General features: G+C 42.5%; 1 protein-coding gene across 1 annotated transcript in view; it reads right to left on the bottom strand.

The window, feature by feature from the left end:
* PPP1R14C (protein phosphatase 1 regulatory inhibitor subunit 14C) overlaps positions 1 to 17,782 on the bottom strand; it is a 91,212-nt gene that overhangs the window by 70,634 nt on the left and 2,796 nt on the right. The window lies entirely within an intron of this gene.

Here is a 17,782-nt window from a genome sequence, read left to right as displayed (position 1 = left end):
ACTTCACAAAGAGAATACCCTGAGGGTCAATAAACATAAAAAAGGACTGAACTTCATGATAAATGCAGATAAAACCACAATGTGAAAACACTGTATACCTAACAGATAGTTAAAATGAAAGAGAAGAAATACCAAGTGATGGCAAGGATGTGAAACAACTGGAACTCTCAGATACTCTAGTGGGAATGTAAGTCACTGTCATTACTTTGGAAAATTGTCTGAGAATATCTAGCAAAGCTGAGCATAGGTATGCCCTGTAAGCCAGCAATTTCACTGCCGTGTATACCACCCAACAAAAATGCAGACATATGTTCACCAAAAGACACATGCAATAATGTTCACAGCAGTTCACTTCAGAATAGTTCCAAACTGGAAACCTCCCCAATGCCCATCAAAAGCAGAACACATTAAAAAACAACTGTGATGTATTCATAGACTGAACACTGTACAGCAATTCAAATGGATAAACCTCAATGGTGTGCAATGACTTGGATGTGTTTAACACAATGCTGAACAAAAGACAAAAAAGTTATTTAAAAAGGCAATCAGTTATTTAATAAGGCAATCACCCTTGCAGGAGAGGGTGTGGAGTATACTAACAATGGAAAGAGGGTACAACAGGGACTCGTGTGGTACTATCAATGTTTCGTTTCTTGATCTGGATGAATCGTGGTAGACTCAATTTGAGACAATTCATCAACCCATACACTTAGGATTTGTGTGCCCTCTCTGTTATACTACAAGAGAAAGTTTTTTTTTTTAATGCTCTCACTCATGATCTCATCTCACAGTTTTTTCTGTCTCTAGTCCCTTGATTATGTCAAGGTCCATCCTGCCTCGGGGTCTCAGCATTAACTGAATCCTACTGCAGAAAAACTCATCCTCTCTTGTCTTTGCGTAGCTGATGTCAACTCTCATTGCGTAGGTCCTGGTTCAAATGCAATGAACTTCGTCAGAGAGGCCGCCCCTGGTACCAGCAAACTAGGCACACTCATTCATTCTTTATTCCATTAGTCTGTTTTATTTCTTCCACAGCACTTCTCACGAGCTGAAACCATTTTGTTTTACTCTCGGGTATTTGGTTCTGGAGCACAAGGACTTCGTCTTTCTGGTTCATTGCTGTGTCCCTACTATCCTTATCTCATAGCATTCAAACTACATCTGGCTTATTTATCCAAATTTAAGTTTATATCCACTCAAGAGCCTGTGAGCAAATGTCTATGCCAGATTTATTTATAACTTGAAGCAACCAAGATACCCTTCAATAGTTGAATGGACAAATTGTGGTACCCAAGGAATATTATTTAGCTATAAAAAGAAATGAGCTATCAAGTCATGAAAAGATGTAAATGAATCTTAAATACATGTTGCTAACCATAAAGAGGGCTTCCCTGGTGGCTCAGAGGTTAAAGTGTCTGCCTGCAATGCGGGAGACCTGGGTTCGATCCCTGGGTCAGGAAGATCCCCTGGAGAAGGAAATGGCAACCCACTCCAGTATTCTTGCCTGGAGAATCCCATGAACGGAGGAGCCTGGTGGGCTACAGTCCATGGGGTCACAAAGAGTCGGACACTGAGTGCCGAAGAGTTGATGCTTTTGAACTGTGGCATTAGAGAAGACTCTTGAGAGTCCCTTGGACAGCAAGGAGATCAAATCAGTCAATCCTAAAGGAAATCAATCCTAAATATTCATTGGAAGGACTGAAGCTGAAGCTTTAATCTGTTGGCCATTGGGAAAGATTGAAGGTAGGAGGAGGGGACGACAGAAGATGAGATAATTGGATGGCATCACCAACTTGATGGACATGAGTTTGGGTAAGCTCCAGGAGTTGGTGAAGGACAGGGAAGCCTGTTGTGCTGCAGTCCATGGGGTCTCAAAGAGTCAGACACAACTGAGCGACTGAACTGAAGTGAAACAAGCCAGATTGAAAGGGCTACATACTACATGGTTCCAATTATGTGATATCTAGTAAAGACAAAACTGTGGCAATGGTGAAAACATCAGTGGTTGTCAGGAGCTCCGGGGGAAGTAGGAAAGGTTGAATGACTAAATTACAGGAGATTTTTCAGCACTATGAAGCCATTCTATAGGATACTGTAAGGGTGAATACATGACATCATGTATTTGTCAAAACACAAAGTACTTTACAGCACAAAGGACAATTTAGTATGTGCAGGTTTCAAGAAAAATTTTTAAGGGAATTCTTTGATTGTCCAGTGGTTAGAACTCCATGCTTCCACTGCAGGAAGCACAAGTTCAATCCCTGGTCAGGGAACTAAGATCCCGCAAGTTGCATGCTGTGGCCAAAATAATAATAATAAAATATATAATCACTTAAGAGTTAGGGCAATCCCAAAATGGAATGCAGAATATGGCAAAATCAATCTAACTATATTGCAAATGTATGAAACAACCTCACTGGAAGAGGTATGGGGAGGAGGTGCTGACCTAAGTACCTGGAAACGAGCAGAGTCTATAACACTAAATGCAAAGTGAACTGTGCACAAACACTGCACTCCAGTTGATAAAGCTATTTCCCACAGGGGTATGGGTTACAATTCTGATAACTGCTGTATATGTACCCCACAATGGCACAATTAAGTGAATGGATGGCAAGTTGTGGGAACCTCAAGTTTCTCATCGATGGAATAAAAATTTACAGATGAGCAAGAGAAAGAGGCTAGAATAAGGCACATGGTAATGGATTAGAGTGGGAGACATCACCTTGAACTCATGTTTGGCTTAATATAGAGAGTGATGGTTGGTTACCTGTAGAAATATTTACAGATATATGTATATACCATAGTTAGGCACACATCCCTTTCTTCACTCTGACAGCTGACAGACCCTAGAAACAATGACCCCAGTAGCCACACCTAACATCCATGTCTTGGTTTCTAATAACATTCTTCTACAAAAAGAACTAAATCTCCTTGTAGAAATGGCTGATTCTATGTCTAGGGCAAAAAATACGCAAGATGAACTTGGAATATCTTGTAGAACCAGAGAGTAAAGAAGTATTAAACACACACAAACACACGTGCACACATACAATTATGGGAGTATGTCAAACATACAAACAAAGGAGCCAATTGAAACAGCTTCCAAAGTTGGAACAATTCAGGCAATAAAATAAATACAGAAGAAATGAATTTTAACCCAAAGTACATAATAAATACGCACAGCCCACATCAGATCAGATCAGATCAGTCGCTTAGTCATGTCCGACTCTTTGCGACCCCATGAATCGCAGCACGCCAGGCCTCCCTGTCCATCACCAACTCCCAGAGTTCACTCAGACTCACGTCCATCGAGTCGGTGATGCCATCCAGCCATCTCATCCTCTGTTGTCCCCTTCTCCTCCTGCCCCCAATCCCTCCCAGCATCAGAGTCTTTTCCAATGAGTCAACTCTTCGCATGACGTGGCCAAAGTACTGGCCACATATATTTAAATAAATTATTGGCTAAATAAACAAGTGGGAGAAAGGAGATGAATGTCCCACACAGAAGAATTCCATTTAACTTATGTAGAAATACAAGGAGTTGGAGCACAAGTCCCCCCTCCTTAGGTGTGACAGAACCTGGCAGACACTATGCCAGCCAGGTGATCAAGATCAACATCAACAGTGATAAGTCCCGTTGATAAGAAGTCCCTTGACAGGATGTGATGAGAACTACCCTTCACCTCTGCGATTTTCCTCCCCCAAACTCACAATCCCAGTCTAATTATAAGAAAAACATCACACAAGTCCCATTTGAGGGGCGTTCTACAAAATACCTAACAGAACCTCACACAACTGTCAAAGTTATGAAAAACGAGAAGCACCTGAGAAACTACCATAGCCAAGAGGAATCTAAGGAGACATGACAACTAGATGTCACGTGGTATCTTGGGTGAATTCTGGAACAGAAAAGAAGGCTCTGTATAAAGACTAAGGAAACTGAATAAAGTATGAATTCTAGTTAAAATAATGTATTGATATTGGTTCATTAATTGTAACAAATGTACCATACTAATTTACGATGTTGCTAATAGGTAAAACTGGTTGCAGAGTATATGGAGTTCAGCCCAGTTCAGTCATTGTCATATCTGACTCTTTGCGACCCCATGGACTGCAGCACGCCAGGCTTCCCTGTCCTTCACCATCTCCCAGAGTATGCTCAGACTCATGTCCATCGAGTCAGTGATGCCATTCAACCATCTCATCCTCTGTCATCCCCTTCTCCTCCTGCCTTCAAGCTTTCCCAGCATCAGGGTCTTTTCCAAAGACTTGACTCTTCACATCAGGTGGCCGACATATTGGAGCTTTAGCATCAGTCCTTCCAGTGAATATTCAGGGTTGATTTCCTTTAGGATTGAGTTTAGGTTTAATCTCCTTGCAGTCCAAGGGATTCTCAAGAGTCTTCTCCAACACCACAGTTCAAAGGCATCAATTCTTTGGCGCTCAGCCTTCTTCACAGTCCAGGGGACCTTAGATCTGGGCAAAGAGAGGAAGCAACAGGGAGAGTCTTCTGTGTATGCGTGTCTGGCACTTAACTGAGGCTTCATTTCCATACCATGAAATGCGCAGATTTTCAGTGTCCAGCTCTGTCACTTTTGAAGGAAAGGCTGAAAATGAAGAAGTAAGTCCCTCCTTGAGCAGCAGGATGGAGGCTCCTGAAAGGAGGTAAGAGTATTGCTTACTCACACTCACGCCCACCAGGGCTGCTCAGAACTCAAGCTGGTACCGTAGAGGCAGCTGAGTACGATAGAGTCTTACTCATAACGGTTGGCTTGAGAATTTGTATTGCACTTTGCATGCTTTGTATGTTCTCCGTATCTCATTCTTTGCCCTCCTTGACTACTCTAAATTGCTTTAAGCAAGGCAATTTATAGTACAGTGTCAAGGATAAATAAACTAGTTCCTCTTTAGAATAATGAGTAAACTCAACTGACAGCTCTTCCACGTATTAAAGGCATCCTACTATCCCTCTCTGAAGTTTAACGTGAGAATAGTCTAGAAGTTTGAGACGTGACTGTCAACTAAATACTTTTAAAGTCTCAGGCTAGTTTGGGTGATGGTCTGTTTACCTAGATACACACACACACACACACCTGCACACACACACACACACACACACACACTTTCATTATCTAAACATCCATCCATATAAAAACTGCTTCTGGCATAAGATTACTAAATATGGAACCATCTGGGTTTGATGAAGAAATGGAATATTTTAGCTTAACAAAAGACACTTGTCTACCAGAGATAGTACATGTTATTTTTTTTAGTTGTAATATTTATAGTGTTATCATTATAGCAAGCATAATCATGTTTTAACACCCAATCAATGACTCATTTTCTTTTGACTTGGTAAAGAGCTGCCACACCCCATCACAAACAGGAGAAAAACCAGTTGACTAATTAGAACTGTTATGTGCAATATTAGCTCATGAGAACAGGAAAGCCATCTTTACCAGTCTGAAAATGCAACACCTTACCTGCTTGCCTTGAAACAGACTCGATTCAATTAATATTTGCAGAAATGAATAAAGCAGCTCTGTAAGTAATACTACTGACAAAGAAAACATAAAAGATATTAACAGATGGTTGACCACAGCAGCTCAGGACAAAAATATTCCTTAGCAGAAGCAAAAGATATTATTTAGGATTTTTCACATTTTGTTTGGAAGAAGCATTATTTCTTTACTTCACATCAAAGATAATATTTGGAATTTTCAAATATGAAGGGTAAAATACCTACTCTGTATCCTATGGTTTATTTAAAGTGAGTTTCCAACTTTTTACTTCAAAACTCCATTTGAGTGGATAAATGGAGAACATAAGAACCCCAATACTAACTACTCGTGCAAACCTGGCAAAACGAAAGAAGTAATACACTTAACTGTGATATATACTTGAAAACTAATGGATTTGAATTTTTCAAAAGAAACAGCTGAATCCGGTAAATGATTCATCTGAAAAATAACAGAATGCTATAAATTGTTCAGCTAAGATGCAGAATATTTGAAAATATATAAAATAAATTTGGCAGAAAAGTTTTGCCTGATGTATTGGTCAAAAATGCTAGAGTACATGGAAATGACCACGGGGTGAAGGTGAAAGTAATGTTCACGGTTTCCAAGAACTGCTTCTGAGTCTTGTTCTTCTTACTGGCAATTTAAACTTGGGCATGTTACTAAGCCCCTCTGAGACTCAATTTTCACATTTAGAAATAAGATGACTACTTACATCACAGAGCTTTTGCATGGATTGAATGGGATTATCTGATGGGGCTTTATGGATTCTATCATAAAACAAAATAAACCAATATTATAAGGAGCAATCAGTTCTGCTCTCCACTTTCTACCAGAACTGTCTATGAAAAACCTTAATTTCATTTTTCTATCCTGTCATGTTAGTTCTAAATCTAACTATAAAGTGACATTCCAGGAATAAATTCCCCAGTGAAAATTAATTTGTTGAGTACAGATTTCTTCAGCCTCTTATTTAGGCTAATTTATGCTCCTCGCCTTTTTAAAAATTTATTTCCTAAATCTGCCACACTTTCCTCTCTCGAATGCTCATTTTATATCTCAACACAAATCCTCAAGTTAAAATAAATACCACCATTAGTTAATTATGAGCTGCCAAGATAAAGGACAAATAATTAGAACTGGAAAAGTCCCTAACAGCCAATATTAAAAAGTATATGCCTAAAAGCCTTAAGTCAGATATGCCAGCTCTTCTTAAAGGTTAGCCCAATTAAATGCAAAAAAAAAAATAGGCAGATAAGAGTAGCTCTGAGTATCTGCACCGTTAGATTTCAAATTCAACATGGAAGTCAATGGTAGGGGGAAAGTACTGGAGGGGGAAAGAGGGTTTTTCTTTTTTTTAAAGCCTTCTCAATTTGATCTTTCCATCCAAGTGACATCACACAAGAGATTATGCAAGGGAAGGGTGGAGACACTCACTTTAGCTACTGAAATGACTATGGAAATCAGATGATCTTTGGGTGAACTAGTCTAATTGTCTCAGGTTTGCCTTGAAAGGAAAGCCCCTCTATTACTGCTTCCAGCATCACCCTCCCTTTAATAAATCTCCTTTTCTCCAGTGCACATCTGGATTTATTATAGAACCTCTAAAGATTATGACCAACCTAGATAGCATATTAAAAAGCAGAGACATTACTTTGCCAACAAAGGTCCATCTAGTCAAGGCTATGGTTTTTCCAGTGGTCATGTATGGATGTGAGAGTTGGACTGTGAAGAAAGCTGAGCACCGAAGAATTGATGCTTTTGAACTGTGGTGTTGGAGAAGACTCTTGAGAGTCCCTTGGACTGCAAGGAGATCCAACCAGTCCATTCTAAAGGAGATCAGTCTTGGGTGTTCTTTGGAAGGAATGATGCTAAAGCTGAAACTCCAGTTCTTTGGCCACCTCATGTGAAGAGTTGACTCATTGGAAAATACTCTGATGCTGGGAGGGATTGGGGGCAGGAGGAGAAGGGGACAACAGAGGATGAGATGGCTGGATAGCATCACCGACTCGATGGACGTGAGTCTGAGTGAAATCCGGGAGTTTGTGATGGACGGGGAGGCCTGGTGTGCTGCAATTCATGGGGTCGCAAAGAGTCGGACATGACTGAGCAACTGAACTGAACTGAACTGAACTGAACTGAAAGATCAGTCAAGGAAGCCCTAGGCTTCCTCCCCCTTTTTTTAAGATGAGGAAAGAAAACCTGAAAACAAAAGCCTATCATGAATATGATAGGTCGCCAAGGTCGTCTGGCTGGTAAGCGGGCCACCCACTAGAATAGAGGCCAGGTCATTCCCACAACATCATATTAGAAACATATTTTGAGTCATAGATTTCATAGACTGCAACAAGGTCCCACAGCCCGTAAATGATAGAGCCTGCCCTGTTTATTCATTCCTGAAGTTCAGTTATTAAATGATGACTTTCTCTTACTTACGACTTTACTTCCTATTAAAATGAAAGATAACATGTTTTTAATCATTTACATTGTAATGTCAATGAATTTAAGATAATCTTCCTGAAAACAGTCTTACAGTAAAGGAAGAAGGACACAACCACTAGGCAGTAAATTTGTTGCTGTTGTTCAGTTGTTAAGTCGTGTCTGACTCTGTGATCCCATGAACTGCATCACGTCAGGCTTCCCTGTCTTTCACTATCTCCCAGAGTTTGCTCTCATGTCCATTAAGGCAGTGATGCCATCCAACCATCTCATCCTCTGTTGTCCCCTTCTCCTCCTGCCCTGAATCTTTCCCATCATCAGGGTCTTTTCCAATGAGTCGGCTCTTTGTATCAGGTGGTCAAAGTATTAGAGCTTTAGCTTCAGCATCAGTCCTTCCAATGAGTATTCAGGATTGACTGGTTGGATCTTCTTTCAGTCCAAGGGACTCTCGAGAGTCTTCTCCAACCCCTCAGTTCAAAAGCATCAATTCTTCAGGCCTCAGCCTTCTTTATGGTCCAGCTCTAACATCTATACATGATTACTGGAAAAACCATAGCTTTGACTAGACAGACCTTTGTCAGCAAAGTAGTGTCTCTGCTTTTTAATATGCTGTCTAGGTTTGTCATAGCTTTCCTTCCAAAGGGCAAGTGGCTTTTAATTTCATGGCTGCAGTCACCATGTGCAGTGATTTTGGAGCCCAAGAAAATAGTCTGCCACTGTTTACATTGTTTCCCCATCTATTTGCCATGAAGTGATGGGACCTGGTGCCATGATCTTGGCTTTTTAAATGTTGTGTTTTAAGCCAGCTTTTTCACTCTCCTCTTTTACCTTCATCAAGAAGCTCTTTAGTTTCTCTTCACTTTCTGCCATAAGGGTGGCAGAAAACTGGTTCAAAATTGGGAAAGGAGTATGTCAAGGCTGTATATTGTCACCCTGCTTATTTAACTTATATGCAGAGTACATCATGGGAAATGCCAGGCTGGATGAAGCACAAGCTGGAATCAAGACTGCCAGGAGAAATATCAATAATCTCAGATATGCAGATGACACCACCCTTATGACAGACAGAAGAAGCAAGAACTATAATTCTACAGCCTCCAGAATGAAAACCACAATCACAGAAACTAATCAAAATTATCACATGGATCACAGCCTTGTGTAACAAGGAAGCTATGAGCCATGCTGTGCAGGGCCACCCAAGATGGATGGGTGGAGACTTCTGACAAAATGTGGTCCCCTGGAAAAGGGAATGGCAACCATTTCAGTGTTCTTGCCTCAAGAACCCCATAAGCAGTATGAAAAGACAGTAAAGAAATGTATTGAAAACACGTATTCAACTGCAAACAGGAGACAGTTGTTGCCATCAAAGGACTTCCAATTATGTGGATGCCTCCATTCTCCTCCTATAATGCATAGGGTTCCTTTACCTTCTCTTTCTCTCTTACCTAATTTAAATGGATGATGGCGTCCTATTCCTCTTTCCCCACCTATGCAAATATCTGTTGGAATGAATGAATAAATGAATATTCTTGCCCTCCACAAGTCTTTCCACAGTTTGCCCCAAGGATTCTTTCAAAAAGGAAAAATCCTTCTGTGATCATTTTATCCTCAACCATAAAGTGATGCTTTAGAGACCAAATCACACTCTGGTCTCCTTTTTTCTCAGCTTTTACGCAGTGGAACAGATTTCCAAAATGCCAGTGCTGACTAAGAAAAACCTGGTGAAAATTTATTGGCCTGAACTTTTAAGCAGAGGCAGGAATCCTGGCTTTCATTCCTTGTTCCATCAAGACATGTGTGAGCCTGTCGCTCTGAATGTTATCTGCCGCTGGAAAAGCCCTCACTTCTTCCCAGTACAGCAAGCATCTCCACTCCCAAAGAAGTGAACAATTACTGTGCAAACAAAGTAATATTATTGTACATAATAAAAAATTAAAATTACAGAGAAGAATGGCAGTAATGTGTGATTACTCCCTTTGAAGACTTTTATGACCCGGGCATTAATGCCTTTTTCCATCATGATACTCTTTTAATTCACAGTTTCAAAAAACTGTGTGCTGGGTTGCTCAGTCATGTCCAACTCTTTGTGGCCCCATGGACTGTAGCCTGCCAGGCTCCTCTGCCCAGGGAATTTTCCAGGAAAAAAAAAAACAAAAACCTACATGAATATAATTCATAACCATGAAAAAGAATCAAAATTTCATCAATGATAGAAGAGAAGTTTTTTTTTTTCTTTTTTTGGCCATGCTGCATGCTGTATGTGGGATCTGAGTTCTCTGACCAGGGATTGAACCCGAGCCCCCTGCAGTGGAAGCGAGGAGTCTTAATAACTGGACCACCAGGGAAGTCCCAAGAAGAGCAGGTTTTTAATACAGGCAGAGTCATACTACATTAATGCACTTAATTTGGGCTATGTACTTTTGAAATGCACGGCACCAGAAGATGCTGCCAACTGGTCTACAGGGCCAGTTTGTGCATCACTCTCCTGACAGCCAGGTCCTGGACCCCTGAGTGCAGACAGGATGAAGAGGCCACCCAGGCTGCAGGGACCACAAGAGTCCACCCTTACGAAGCTGGCAGCAAGGCCAGGGGACAGGATTACAGAAAGGTGCTGAGATACGGGTAGGCACAAGCCAGCAAAGGCCTGTTGGCCAGCTTGCCAGGGACAGCACCTGTCACAGAGGCTTCCTGGAAGAGAACAGGTAAGAGGTAGACAGGTGAGGAAGAGGAGGAAGAGACAGGTGACCCTGGCAGAGGGAGAAAGCAAGTGGGATGGGGTTCCCACCTCACCTGCACTGGGATCTTGGTTGAAGAAGCAGGGGTGGGGTGGGGACAAGAGATGGGACCAGAGAGGGGACCCCTGAGCTTTATCTTAAGCTGTACCCCAAAGGCTGTGGGGGTGACTAGATCAGGTTGGGATTTTGGAAACACTCTAGCCACATGGATGGGGCTCTGAAACTCCCGTGGGGAGGGAGAGCTGGAGGTGAGGGATCAGAGGAGAAGACCCCATCCCAGGAACTGGAGACAGGGCTTTGCTCCAGCCTCCCTACCTGAGACGATATTGCCTCTGACTGAGACCTGTGGCTCAAGATCTCTGTACTGCAGTCTCTCGACCTCCCTTCCCGAGTTACTGCAAGGACTGAACTCCAGCTCAGCAAGGATCCGGTGTGCAGTAAGAACTTGAGACAAGCAGCTGATGGGAGCAACGGCAGCATGGAGGCCATATGACTTTGGGAGTCACCGTGACCTTGGACTGGGACAAGGAGCAACTTCTCTGACCTCAGTTTCTTCCTCTATAATGCGAAGCAATGAAGATAATACATCCCACCCCATAAAGTTACTGCCAGGATCAGCTGTTGGAGATAAAATGCATACGTCACCTGGCCCTTGACTGAGAGCTATTTGAGTAGCAGAAGTAGTAATACCAGCAGCACTAGTAGAGGGATCATAGTAGTACTAATACTCGTAGTAGCAGGAATTTGAGTGACAAGAGACCAAAGTGTCTCGTGCTATAATACAGGTGAGACATTGTAAGGTGCTGGACTAAAGTGGTGGCAGTGAGAAGCCACGCAGTCAGACTCCAGGGCTCGAAGGAGCAGGCATCAACAAGGTCTCCTGACTGCTGGGTGTGACCCACAGGGAGAGGTCAGAGAAGGGAGCCAGTATGATTTTGGCTGGGACACCTGCCGACAGTGTGCCCACCATCCAGAGGCAACTGAGGAAGAGGGCGGGTTTGCAGAGGATGACAACAAACTCAGCTTCAGAGCAGCTGAAGGTGAGGCTCCCACCAGGCATCTGAATATGTCTGGTACTCCGAAAACAGATCAGGGCTAACAATGGAGATTGAAGAGTTGTCAGTATGTGAACAGTGACTGAAACCACAGGAATATTCATATCACCCAGAAAGAGGATGTAGCAGTGGGAAGAAAAATAGAGAGAATAGAGTAGGGACCCAAAGACAGACCTGGTGTGACATCACTGAAGAGGAAGGCAGAGGAAGAAAATGCAGAGAGGAGGCTGGAAGCGTCACTAGTGATTAGGATGAAACGCAGGAGAGATCTGCTTAGAGCAAAGGGGTTCCCAAGGAAATGCAGAAGGGCACCGAAGGCCTCAGAAGGTCAAGGAAATAGAGACCCAAACAAACCCACTGGATTGAGAAGCAAAGAGATCCTCAGGGAAACTGTGGCAGAAGCTGACATCAGATGGTGATGGATAAACAGTGGTGTCATGGAGGAGAAAGATCTGGAAAAACAGTAAGGGAAGGAGAAGATAGGGCCACCATCAAAGGAAGTACAGGATTGAAAAAGGAAAGCATTTTTGTGGTAGGGGTTGTTGGTAACAAAAAGAAACACTGCAACTTGTGTGTGTGCTGGAGTGAAAAGGGGAGGCTGAAAAAGCAGCCCAGAGAGGAGAGTAGTTAAGAGCCTGCTTGGGAGGGCAGTTAGCCTGGCTTGAACACGGGAGGCTGCGAGGGGCAGTTCAGGTAACAAGAAATGTACCTTGCAAAGCCAGGTGAATGTGTGAAATAGCCAAGTGCAGGAGACAAGAGACAGGAGAGTGGACTACAAAACGCAATCATGCACATGGTGTGCAGACCACATGGAAAATGAAACAGACTCCACTGTGCTCTCCATCTAGAAAGAGGACGGCTGTGAGGTGAGCAAGGGTACCCTAGGAAGCCAGCTTGTTTCAATGGTGGGAGAAAAACAGAAGATACTGGAAGCAAACAGTTGCCAGAGATGAGAAGAGCAGGTAGGTTAGTGTGGTGAGGGACACAGTAGAAGCAAAGGAAAAGAGTGAACAGGACCCTGGAGGAAGAAGTTCAATTTTCAAAAGAATTCTCTCAATCTAAGCTTAAAAATCAATTAGCTGCAGCTATTTGCAGTCTTTAAGTTCCTATTTCAAGCAAATAAGTCAATGAAGGTAGGTGTATATCCAAAAATGTTGAAATCAAACAGTAAAGATGCAAGAGTTTGATATGGATGACTGTTTAACAAAACCCTAGATTAGTATTTTTCCATAGCCAGAAGTATGATAAAGGAGCATCGCTAAATAATCCAGGACTAAAACAACAATGACTTTTCAAAAGTTTTCTGAAGGTCGATTCTTTTTCATTCATTCACATTAGTGCTTCATGTTTGAGCCCTACTAGGGACACAGACGAAGAAAATTAAAATCAACCATGCCTTCAAACTGTTGATGCCAAAGACCCTGAAGATGGGAAAGACTGAAGACAAAGGGAGACAGGGGCAGCAGAGGATGAGGTGGCTAGGTAGCATCACCGACTTAATGGACATGAATTTAGCAAACTCAGAGAGACAGTGGAGGACAGAGGATCCTGGCATGCTGCAGTCCATAGGGTCGCAAAGAGTCGAACACAACTGAGTGACTGAACAACAGCAACTTCTCTCCCCATAAATGAAAATTCACAAGGACTTCCAGAATAAGGAAGGTGCTAGAAAAAACAGGGAAGGGGATGATATTTGCTCATGTTCAAGTTCAAAGACACACCAACACCTCTGACCCCATATCCATCTCCAAACTCTACCACCAACTAGATGTGAAGACTTCATTTTCTTCCTCGCTTCTGCCCTCCTGTATCATAGAGAATGACCAACAGTTAATGGCTAGTTATGGTTCCAACTGGGGCTTCCCAGGAGGCTCAGTAGTAAAGAGTCCATCTTCCAATGGAGGAGACGCAGCAGGAAGATCCCCTGGAAGAGGAAATGGCAACTCACCCCAGTATTCTTGCCTGGAAAATCCCATGGACAGAGGAGCCTGGTGAGCTACAGTCCATGGGGTCACAGAGAGTCAGACACAACTGACTGACCGAGCACGCACGCATGCGTGGTTCAAACTACACCAACTAAGTTCCAGCTCCATGGTCTGACCCATTCAGATCTCCAAACGACCCCGCCAAGTGGCCAGGATGATTCCCTTAAACACAGGGGAAAGTGGGGCTCAGAAATTAATAAGGAAGTTGCCCCATCTCAGCACTACTCAGTGCAGGGACCAATGTAGCTTTCAGGCTCACCTCACTTCAAAGCATTTATTCTTTTACCCACTGCCTCCACGTCAGATTTCCCTAACCATTATTCCAAAGGGAACTTGTTAAGCACAGTTTTCTTTTCAGCCTTTGGCAATTTCGAATTCTTTTATTCATAGAATTTTAAACGTGTTTAATTTATTCCATAATATTTTACAGACTGAGTTTATGGTGTTTTCTTTAAGCAGCTCTTTTTTTTTTTTAGTTGGAGTATAGTTGTGTTATAGTGCTGTGTTAGTTTCTGCTACACAGCAAAGTGAAACCAGTTACATGGATACATATATCCCCTGTCCTTGGATTTCCTTCCCATTTAGGTGATCACAGAGCACTGAGTAGAGTTCCCCGTGCTATACAGTAGGTTCTCATTAGTTGTCTATTTTATACGTTAGGGGCTCCCCTGGTGGCTCAGACAGTAAAGAATCTGCCTGCAACACGGGAGACCCGGGTTTGACCCCTGGGTCAGGAAGATCCCCTGGAGAAGGGAATGGCAACCCACTTCATAGTAGGGTATATTTGTCAATCCCAATCTCCCAATTCATCCCATCCCCTCTTCCTCCTTGGTATCTGTTTTAAGCAGTTTTGTTGAAAATCCAATTCATTCTCAAATAGCTACATAAATAGGGATTCACCACATTATCTGCCTGGCGTGCTGCGATTCATGGGGTCACAAAGAGTCGGACACGACTGAGAACTGAACTGAACTGAACTGAACATTATCCGCAAACCATCTTCTAGACAGCAGTTTCTACCTTCCAGCAAAGCAGGCTAATTTGATGTTGTAGAGTGGGAGTTGAGAACAAAGTAAGGACCTGAACTGAAAAGAAGAGGCCTGATCCAGGAACAAACCCACCGACACCTGTGTCCCTCTACATGCAACATCAGTCAACCCAAAAATTACCACAGCTGCATCCGAGAGCAGGCAACCTACAGGGGTTCACAGAGAGTGTCAGGTACTGTCCCATCTCAGGAAGCAGTGGTTAGGGTACGTCTGGCTTTCTGGACACAGCCGTGCTCTGCTGTGTCCCAGCTGAGGGGCCTCAGGCATCTTCTAGACTTCTCTGAGCCTCAGTTTCCACATCCATTAAATGGGAATATCAGAGGTTGTTACTAAGATTACGAAATGGGACTATCAGAGGTTGTTACTAGGATTACATGAACCATACCTGTTACAGAAAGTACTTAATAAATTTTAGCTTTGTCTGTTAAATATGTTTAAATGTTTCCCTTTCTGGAGTAGTACATTTTTAATGGCAGGTCACAACCCCCAAATGTGTGATGAAATTAATTTAGAGAGTCACAGCCAGAAATTCTGGTAAATTAAATAGAATATTGTATTTAAATATTAATAAAGTCATATTTTGTATTAGGGGCTTCCCAGATGGTGCTAGTGGTAAAGAACCTACCTGCCAATGCAGGAGACTTAAGAGATGTGGGTTCGATTCCTAGGTCAGGTAGATCCCCTGGAAGAGGGCATGGCAACCCAGTCTAGTACTCTTGCTTGGAGAGTCCCATGGACAGAGGAGCCTGGCAGGCTATAGTCCATGGGGCCGCAAAGAGTCAGACACGACTGAAGCAACTTGGCACGCATGCATGCATTTTATATTGACTTGGTAATTTTTCTTTTGCGTACATGGTAACATTAACTGGTCTTTGTGAATCTCTGCATCCATCCATGTGTCAGTGTAGGTATCAGGAAGCAAGGGAATTTCTTTCTAGGGCCACAATCAAAATATTTTTGAGAACCACTGATTTACAGAATGAAGATGGTAGGGAATAAGGGAAGATGAAAAAGTGTAATGTGCCAGAAACCACTTTTTAAAACACAGACATGTTGAGGTTTGACAGAAAACAACAAAATTCTGTAAAGCCTTTATCCTTCAATTAAAAAAAAAAAAATAAGTTTTTAAAAAATGCAGACTGATGCTGGAAAAGAAAAGTCCTTCTGAATGGACAGTCAGGATCACCAGGGGATGCCCCCCGTGTACAAGTCTGTTTATGCCTAGGCTGCTGTGGGGGTTTCAGTAATCCGAGATTAACGACGGGCTTTTATTTCCAAAGTAAATCAAATTGTACTAGAAGTACTGATGTTATCTTGATGCTGGGCAAGATGAGAAAAATTGACATGACTTACCAAGTAAGTCCTCTTGCAATACTTATCAAAGTAGACATTATGCCAGATATCAAATGCTCTTTAAAACCATCAGGGTTTGGGAGAGATATGAAAATGTCTTAAAACAGAAATCCTTACATGTTGATGCAGAGTTAACCTTGCAGTTCCAGGATAATCAAATTCCTAGGTGAAAATGTAACTACCTGTACAAGTAGATGAAATGGAAAACAACTATAAACATAATCATTTTAGAATCTATAAAGACATTTATGTTTATATCCAAAAGGCTGTGCTGTTCAATGATACTATGCTTAGACTGTGTAAGAGGGGTCACAGCCCTGGGCTACTCCTGCCACAGGCATTTTCCTGCAGAGTACCAGGTGGACTTACCCATCCAGGACCGGTAAGTCTCCATCTGGTTTTAGGCTACACTTCAAGTCCCCAGCATCCCCTGATCAAATACGCAGACACTTCCAAGGCATGAACCAGCTCTTTCCAGGTCTGGCTTCCTTGGTTGGAGCCAGAGGCACGGTTAGGGGGTGGCGGAGGGTGTGGACAGACTGGACGTGCAAGTGGACACAATGCCCTTCACCAGGTAGGATGGTATCACAGGTAAACAGCCAAAGGAAGCAGGCCCTGGGCCAGGGCAAGGTTCTTTTGATCAGTTCTGAGCTCTGGGAGATCTGGGAATTCACGGTTCAAACCTCCCTTTCTGGGTCATTATGAATGTAACAGTTGTCAAGGTAAGAGGGTAGAACACATTTTAAAGAGACACTCAATAGCTTGATTCATGACTTTTAAATATTCAGACACATGCTGTGAGGCCTCTGTCTGTTTTCTTACACAGGACACTGCAGAGTTAGAAGCAGGTTTGGTGGTTAGAACACGGACTCAGAGTCCATGCCATCCACCCAGTGCCATCCACCAGCTACGGAGCTTGGGAAAGCCTTTTAATTTTGCTGTGTCTCCCAGTTTCCTCATCTATAAGATGAGAGGATAACAGCACCCTGTTCATATGTGTTGTTGTAAAGACTAATGAATCAGTGCACACAGAGGGCCTAGAAAAACACCTGGGACCTAATACAAGTCCTCCATAAATTCTCTTTGTGTTATTCTCTATACAAAACTGAGTGGCCACTGCAAACTTCTAGATAAAACCATAGCCGGGAAGTTATTCTGTGTATTTCTTTATCCTCACTCCTTTCTAATTTAAAATATCACACTTTATGGCACTCTAAAAGACCACTATTTCCTATTCTGAAAAGGACAGATCATCTAACTGCTGACCTGACTGATACAAGTTTTTCTGAAATTACTTATGTGTTCATCTAGAAGGCACCCAACCTGGCAGACAGCTCAAGCCTCTGGCCGAGCTGAAGTCTGGCAAGTTGGCTTTCCATGTCAATTTCACACACACACCATTTGAACATTTACTAACCTTCATATTCAGGAGATTCAGAGCTACAAACCAGCTAGGTCCTTCTCAATTTACACACCAGAGGCTGAAATACTTGAAACTATCAGTGAGGAGAGGCTATCAGACCAGAGAGCTGAAGCTAAAAATAGAGCCCTACTAGTGGAGAAAGAGATGGAAGAAGACAGTCCTTTATATGGCTACTTATTAGTCCACAGGCTTTTTATTATTCAGTGAAGGTGTAGCATCAGCAT

Source organism: Bos indicus x Bos taurus, chromosome 9 (genome assembly GCF_003369695.1).
Source record: "Bos indicus x Bos taurus breed Angus x Brahman F1 hybrid chromosome 9, Bos_hybrid_MaternalHap_v2.0, whole genome shotgun sequence".
Taxonomy (NCBI): Eukaryota; Metazoa; Chordata; class Mammalia; order Artiodactyla; family Bovidae; genus Bos; species Bos indicus x Bos taurus.
Note: the sequence above shows the minus strand (reverse complement) of the source record. Positions and strands in the feature narration are given on the sequence as shown.